Genomic DNA, 8,006 nt, shown 5'->3' on the forward strand with positions numbered 1-8,006 from the left:
TTTTTAACCTTAACAATCGCTTAGTAAATGTTTTATGAAGCGTTACATTGTTTCTTGACAGTGAAATTACTTGACTTAATATAATGAACTATAAATTTACCATTTATCAATTTTTGTTACCCATGTCACTTCTGTCACAAGTTCTTCTTAGTAAAGAAATAAGTTTAATACATTTAAGTCAAAATTGGCCATATTTGTTACTTATATTTTAGATAAATATAACACACTGAAAGGGACAATTATGCTTAATGTGTTTATTTTATTTTTGTACTTTAAATTCAATTTGAATCAAAGTAAAATTGAATTCTGGACTTTTGTCTTGTACATTCATCATTACTTTTACTCAAGGTTCTAACTAATCTTTCATCCCCATTTATTAAACTAAACAACCTGCACTCATAATCTTTTTACCTAAACTGAAGTACAAAAGTATTTGTAGCAAAATGTCCTATGTAAGTAATCATTAAGCAGCAGAATCGACCCTCCTGCTATACTATATTAACAAACTGTTTTTATTGTCTTATAGAACAGCATTTAATGCAGCAGCACACCTCAGTTTAATCTGTTTTTAAATGTATCATATTATATATGGTGTTTATATATATTTTGTACTGTATGCAAAGTATTAAAGTCCCCTGCCAGTCAAAAATATGTTTTTTTCTCTTTCTTTCTTATTATTTTAGTATTTGAGCTTGACCGTGTAAAATAATGTAAGTTGAAAGCTGAAAGTGTACATTTTCTCTGCACTTGTTGAAAATCTAAGTTAAGAGGCTGACCTACAAGCCTGATTTGTGACATCGCAAATACAAGTGTGATTTGAAACCCTTCAGTGTACATACACTGAGGCTTCCAAAATCACCCACTCAGTCACTACTTCTCAATCACTACCTAGGGAGATCTACATAGTGAGGTCATCGGTCAAATGAGAAAAACACTTTTGAATGCCACACGGCATTTTTCCTCTCCATGGCAACAACAGTATATAGGGTATAATAATTCTCACTCTACATTCATATAGTATTTGCTAGGATTTTAACAAGACAAGTGGAAGTTTTTGTGGAAAAAAAAAACAATATCAGACAGAAATCATGATTTAAAGCTAAAGAAATGTCTGGAGGAGCTCTATAATATAAGTAATTTAAATGAGCTGTCAGATTAATGTAGTGGGCTAAAAATTAAATGAGTTCCTCCTAGGATGAAGCTAAAGTAGAATTGTGAAGTAGAACAAAATGAAACTGTCCAAGTAAAGTACAATCACCTCAAAACTTCCAGCCGCTGACAGTATCCTCATTCCATTTTAATTGGTGTGCTCATTTAGATTTAATGTTTGCTGATAGGCTGTCGTCACTGAAGAAATGTGACAGGGGGAAAAACACAGGTTTAAATAATCAGATTTATCGTGGTTGCATTAGCTCCTTGAGTTTCAGGGTGCTGATATAGTGTAAATGTCAGGACTTCACGAGACACTTGAATAGTACAGAGCCAGAGTCAGTATGGGGAAACAAAACACATGTTTTTTTCTTTCTTAACCCTCGAAGAAGGATGACCATCAAACCTCCTCATCTTGAGAGGAAAGCGTAAAAAGAAAACAAGTATTGGATGCTGCTTGAAATGAATCAGGCAGAGATGCTAGATTCATATATATATATATATATATATATATATATATATATATATATATATATATAAATATATACATATATATATGTATATATATATATATTTATATATATATATATATATATATATTTTAAGTGGATAAGTAGGACATTTGAATGTATCATCTGTAAAGTGCCTTGAAAAAATCTCTAAAATCTCAGTTTGAAATGTTGTGTGTGGGCGGATAATTCCCCAAAGCCCATCTTCATCTGCGCCTATGCTGGTTGATTTGCACGCAGCCAGAAGGATTTGTCTCCAACCACGGAACAGAAATAGAACGGAAAAGATACTCATCCTACCATTTTCTGGTCTTTGTGCGTCTGATGGGATGCACATGGTGTTTTCAGATCAAAATACTGATACTAAACCGGACACATCCTACAGGAGATAATGAATACGGTCTACCTAAATTGATTAACACAAATCAGTCTTCATAAATTGTAAGTATCGTGCCCTGTTTGGTTTTTCCACAAGCAGTATTTGAAATAAGAGAATAGAGGCAACAAGAGGAGCTGGGGGAATAAAAAGTAGGACAAAACATCTCTGTCAGACCGAATGAAGTTACTCAGACACAGTATATATTGTTAATGTGTCTGCTAACTGTGCTCCTTCATGGGATTGTTGTCTCCCCACAGCTTGATCCTGAACCTCTCCGTCGGTTGACAGCATCAAGATCCAGCCTGTCCTTTTGGATTACACAGGAGGTTATTCTGTAACATATGCCATGTGAGTGAATTCCCTGTGTGTGAATTCCTTGCTCCTAAACACCTCCCCCTTCCAGCTCTACTTATAACTCTTGAAAAACTTTCCTTCCAGTTCCCTTTCTAACATTTGTGCATTCCCAGACACGCTACAGTCATTGCCGGAGCTCAGACTGGCGAAATGACATTAGACTGCTCGCTGCAGGTACTAATGTGAGGATTAAGCAAAGATTAACAGGCTCTCCTTAATTCCATTAAGAGCAACCATTCTATGCTCGGGCAGTGAAGAGACAGCCAGTTCATCTAATAATTTTAAGAACATAACATTTATTGCTCATATGATAACTAGAGCCTAATTAATTGGGCAGTTTTTTCACTATTAAATAAATCGCTAAATGAATTCTATATCCCAGCTTCTTAAATGTGCATTTTTACTGGTTTCTTTGTTCCTCTATGACGGTAAACTGAATATCTTTGAGTTGTGCACTTTGTGAATCATGGGCTTTTGGAAACAGATTAATCAACAATAAAAGGGTAACTCCACCTATGTCACACATCGGAGTGTGTTTACAGGTCTTTGGGAGCACTTCTGCATTTGCGAAAAAAGTCAAGCCTTTTGTGGCTCCAGAGGAAGCTGCGTGTAATCTGATAAATTGGCTCCAGTGATGTCACCCAGTGGCTAAGTTGCATTGTGGGTAATGTTACCACCTCCTCAAGACCTGAGAGAATCCTATATAGAGCCGAGGTCACGCCCCTCGCAGTTTGCCCCATGCAACATTATTTTGGAAAAACTTTGTATGGTAGCAAATGAAGAGAGACAAAACGTTTTTTGATCCCACATGAATTGTGGCATGAACTACACATATGATGTTTGTCAATCTAAAATCTTTTTTTTTTTTTTTTACTTGAGAAAATTAATGAAAAATAAAGACTGTTTAAATACAAATTTATAAAGGCTACACAGCCAGCAATCAAGTTAGTCCTGTAGATTATCAGCTCGCAGAACTGACAAACTCCTCTTTCACATAACTGCAGCTATCAATATGGGCAGGCTCATTGTGATTTTCATCTATTTCAGTACCTTTTCAGTGCCGAGCTGGCGGCTATGATGGTGTTGGTGACGAGTTTAGTCAGACGATGTGGTTCACTGATCAGTTTAACACAAAACTAGCTGGTATTTCACTCTGATTAAGACAATCAGCAACTTTCTGGAAAATATCTTTTTAAATTGACAAACATCTTATGTGTTGTTTATGGCAGAATTCAAGTGGGATATCCTTTCTCCAATTAGTACCATACCATTTTTTTCCTATAATGAGGACCCATGGAATCCACCGGAATTGGCGTTACATCGGCTCTCTATAATGAGTGAAATGGGAGGAGTTACCATTTAAAATAATCTGAAGTTGCAGCCCAGATAACAAAATCTGCATGATTACCAAACAAACAATATATACTGTGTTAAATGGACACAGTTTATTTTATTTCATTGATTTTATTTAGTTTTTTTGTGCATATTTGTTTACAGTGCATAGATCAGTATCACAGTACAGTACATAATGACTTTATAACGTTTCACATTAACAGAACAATATAGTGTCAGAAGCTCAGTGTCAACACGCTCCCCCCCTTCAGTTTCTCAGATGGTTCGGTCCAGTGCAATAAGCAAGGAAGGGAATGCTGGGAAAGCGGGGGACTTTGATAAAGTGAAGCTGTGAACACAAAAACAAATCAAATATGGGAAAAGTTATGAGGTGCAATATAACATGCAGAGTTTATGACTGAATATGTAATTTAGATACAGTACAATATATAGCATCAAATGTATATTTACCTCACAACAATGGTTTATAATGATTTTTATAAATAAAAACAAGAAATAGAACCACCTGGGCCATTTCAATATGTAATTTCATTGAATTTGTTTCAAATTAGTTTTATCATCTGATTTTCTTTTGTTGTACAGTACAACTTTATGTACTACTTTATTTTCTTTTTTCAGTTTTAGTCTAATTCTGTTTAAAATCATCCTGCACAAGCCTCAGTAATCATCTCCTAAAGATGAATTACTTTCTTGGTTATCTGCAACTGAAATTAGTGAAGTGATGTGACAAAATGCCAAGAAAAAAGATAAACACCCCAGTGTGGTTATATGTTTTGTTTCTTTGAAAGATTTAAAAGAGGGGAAAACAATAGTTTAGTCCTTAGTGTAAACTTACATTTCATTACGATGTATTCCCTTGTGTATTATGATCCCTCAGACAGGGTTTTTATACATGCCTGGAAAGCATCAATCAGATCTCTACAGCCCTCCGCTCCCTTCTCTCTGACACTGAAACACAAAGCAAGATTTCTAAAATCAAACTTTCTTTTTTGACATTTAACAAGGTTTCCAGTAAAAATTGTGCAAACATACATGATGTAAAAGTGAAGGTGGGTTAAAAGAAGTGAATAAGTCGAAGTGACATCACCTGAAACTTTGTAAAGGACATAAGCTAAGTCTACATGTGCATCACAGGGATTACATCAAACTATTTCAACTCAAACCCCTACAGCTGCTCTTATCTGCATCAGACGAAGTATGATCCTAAGGTTGAGTAATCTGCACAGCAGCTCCACTAACACTAATCACCACGGCACGTGGACACACACACCACATGTCCGTCGCTTCTTCTGTGTAACATGAACCAGCAGCCTGGAATGTGCCGGTCCTCTGCTGCAGGTCATACATGTGGAAGACCATTTTTAACCTCAGGGCTATTTATGCTTCTCACGACATTTATGTCACTGTAGGAGCTGTCTGTAAATGTCATTACACTTAGTTGTATGAGTGGACTTACTGACAAGAAATCTATATGAACTCCAATTAGACTGAATGATGACCCCACAGGCGCTCTTACAAGTTGAAGATGAGATGTTAATGTCATACACAGAGCTCAATAAGTGACCAATATTTTGATAATTTATGTTTATTCAATGTATAAATAAAATGCTTTGCATCTAAAATTGAGCATAATTTATGTCAGGACTCACCATTTGTCAACGTCCTCTTTGATGACCTGGCACGGTGCTGGCACGGCTTCGTTACAGTCAGGCATTTTGACAGAGGAGGGCTGGAGTTAGTAAAAGTGTGCTGCTGTACGAGCTGCAGTCAAGTATGGGTAAAGATTAGTTACCGAGATGGAAGGAAAGACAGTAAGGGAGGGAGGGAGGAAGGGGGTAGAGGGAGGCAGGGGGGAAGGGGAGAGGCCTGACATGACACTGACTGAGTATGATAAGCTTGAAAGAGGAAATCTGGTGGAAATGAATCGTTACTTTACATCTGAATCAAAATCCTTCCTTAAAGGTGCACTATGTAGTTTTGGAGAGGAAAATCAAACTCTGAATTGTAATATTTACAATATTAATGAGGTAATAGAACAAACTCAGAATATTCATTTATGCCATAACAACATATCTCCAAGTAACCGCTAACTGCTGCTGACTGTGGGTTCTGCTAGATAGATAGCTCCCTTAGACGTGCAGCTAGCGGTCCCAACTGACTGCGCAGAGTGGTATTTTGTAAAAAGACAATGCAGGGCTTGCTGGTTAGCATGCTAACTTCAGTAGATACCTCTGCAACACCAAACATGTACCTATTCGATAGAATATTAAAACTCCTTTTTCCTCACATTTAATGTGACATTTAATTTTGGGGGGGATGTTTGTAACTAAAATTCTTACATATTGCACTTGTAAAGGTGCAATGTGTAAGAATTGTATCTAGTTTTGAGAAAGGAATTTGAATCAGAAGAGAAAGAATATTATTACTATTATAATTGTGTTCCTAAATAACAAGCCCTACCTTTTCATGACTGAATAAACAAACTGACCTTAAAGGACAACACAATTTCATACTGTTTTACTTTGTTTACATGTGGTGGACCCTGCCACCTTTTTAGCTTCAAACAGTGTTCTGGGGACCTTATTTTGCTCTGAGAACAGCTTGTTTATTTATTTATGTTTGGTTTTTTTGGGTTTTTTTTACCTCATTATTACTGTAAATATTACAAATATGAGTTTGAATTTCTTCTCCACAACTACATACTGCCCCTATACATTTCTTGTCTTGCTATATTATTTTATTAGATTTATCTTTGTCTCTAACATCCTTTCCTATTCATGTACATAAATAATCTTAGTAATCTTGCATTCTTTTACTCCTGCCCTTTGTTTCACACTCTTTCTAATGAATATGCAGATAGCTGACCTTTTGAGCTAAGCATCATGCATTACAAAAGCCTAATAATGCATCTAGAATACTCACTACAGGGGAGGACCTTTTCCTGAAAAGGGACTGGGGAGCCTGACTTTGTTTAACACTGTTGGCTTAAGAGGTTGAGGTGAGACTTGTAGCATTTGTTTAACCTATAAAATGTTGAATTAGCATTAAACATGCTGCAAAATGGGAAGCAACTAATAGTCTGAAAATAATACAGAATTTCGAGGCTTTTAAAAATGAAGAAAAAGCAGATTTGGGCAGCATTAGAGAGGTTAATCCTTACAGGAGCACTCATTTCTTTCTTCACATCCAACTCATCCTGTAGTGACTGTGTAGTTACGCTCATCTACACAGCATGCATTTGAGAAGCATCCTGTTTTTGAGCATTTGGAGGTTTAGTAAACACTGAGTCACTTCTTATCCCCCAGTCGAAGGTTTTTCATCACACATCTGCTCCAGAAGTTCATTAACAAATGCAGCTTTTTACTGAAAAGTCTAAGGAGCGCAATTCCTAATTACTTATCACCAAAAGTAATGTTTTATCATTTTATTATGCATATTATTATACAGTTTTATCATCCTGTGCACATTACAGCACATCAAATTTACCTTCACCTGCCTCTTCCAACAATTGCAACCGGATAATGATGTGAAGCATTTTCCTGGTTCCAAATGTGTTTAAACGATAGCAATATGTTCCTGTAAAGAATAAACCAATACCAGTTTTGCTCCAAAGGAGTAAGAACAAACAACTGAGCAAATTTACAAAAACAAGCAGCTGTTTCTTTTTTTTCAAACATAATAATGACCTTGTTCGTTAACTGAAAGTGAAAATTCAAGATAATATAAGACCTGACTTTCCTTTTTTTTTTTTTTTTATCACAAAGGAAATTCTTGTGCCAGAGAAGGCTCAAAAATACGGTTACATCAGAATAAAATACTAAAAAAAATCTGCCAATCTGTCTGTAACGCAATTATTAACAGCGAGGTACATGCAAAACACTGATACATATGGATCCTAAAAAAAGAATGAAAAATATATATACCACATTATATTTTGCATGGATTTGAAATGAGTATAACTCAGAATATGATATGCCACTGCATCACTTTGTCCTCTACAGTAAACAGATCATTCAGAATGACAGGAAAAGGTGAATAACTGATCAAGAGATGTGTTGAACATTTATCGTCAGCATAATAAAATAGGTACAAAGATGTGTCCACGGTGCGTGTTATAGATGGTGTAGAATTAGAACACATGAGGTTCTTTGCCTCCTATGTTTATACTGATGACACAGTGCCTCACAAAGCACAGAAGTGTAAATAGATCAAATGTGGTCACGACTGGCTATTTACAGATTGGTAGTGACATAGTTCAGCTT

At 35.9% G+C, this 8,006-nt stretch overlaps 1 long non-coding RNA gene across 1 annotated transcript; it reads right to left on the reverse strand.

Moving 5' to 3' along the window:
* Positions 1 to 3,835: 3,835 nt before the first annotated feature.
* LOC115571377 (uncharacterized) lies at positions 3,836 to 5,567 on the reverse strand. The gene is made up of 3 exons (XR_003981915.1): positions 5,394 to 5,567; positions 4,580 to 4,692; positions 3,836 to 4,072 (listed from the first exon to the last, which is right to left on the reverse strand). It is a non-coding gene; the product is annotated as an uncharacterized LOC115571377 (long non-coding RNA).
* Between the last annotated feature and the right edge of the window lie 2,439 nt (positions 5,568 to 8,006).

The sequence above is a fragment of the Sparus aurata genome, chromosome 20 (genome assembly GCF_900880675.1).
Source record: "Sparus aurata chromosome 20, fSpaAur1.1, whole genome shotgun sequence".
Lineage (NCBI taxonomy): Eukaryota > Metazoa > Chordata > Actinopteri > Spariformes > Sparidae > Sparus > Sparus aurata.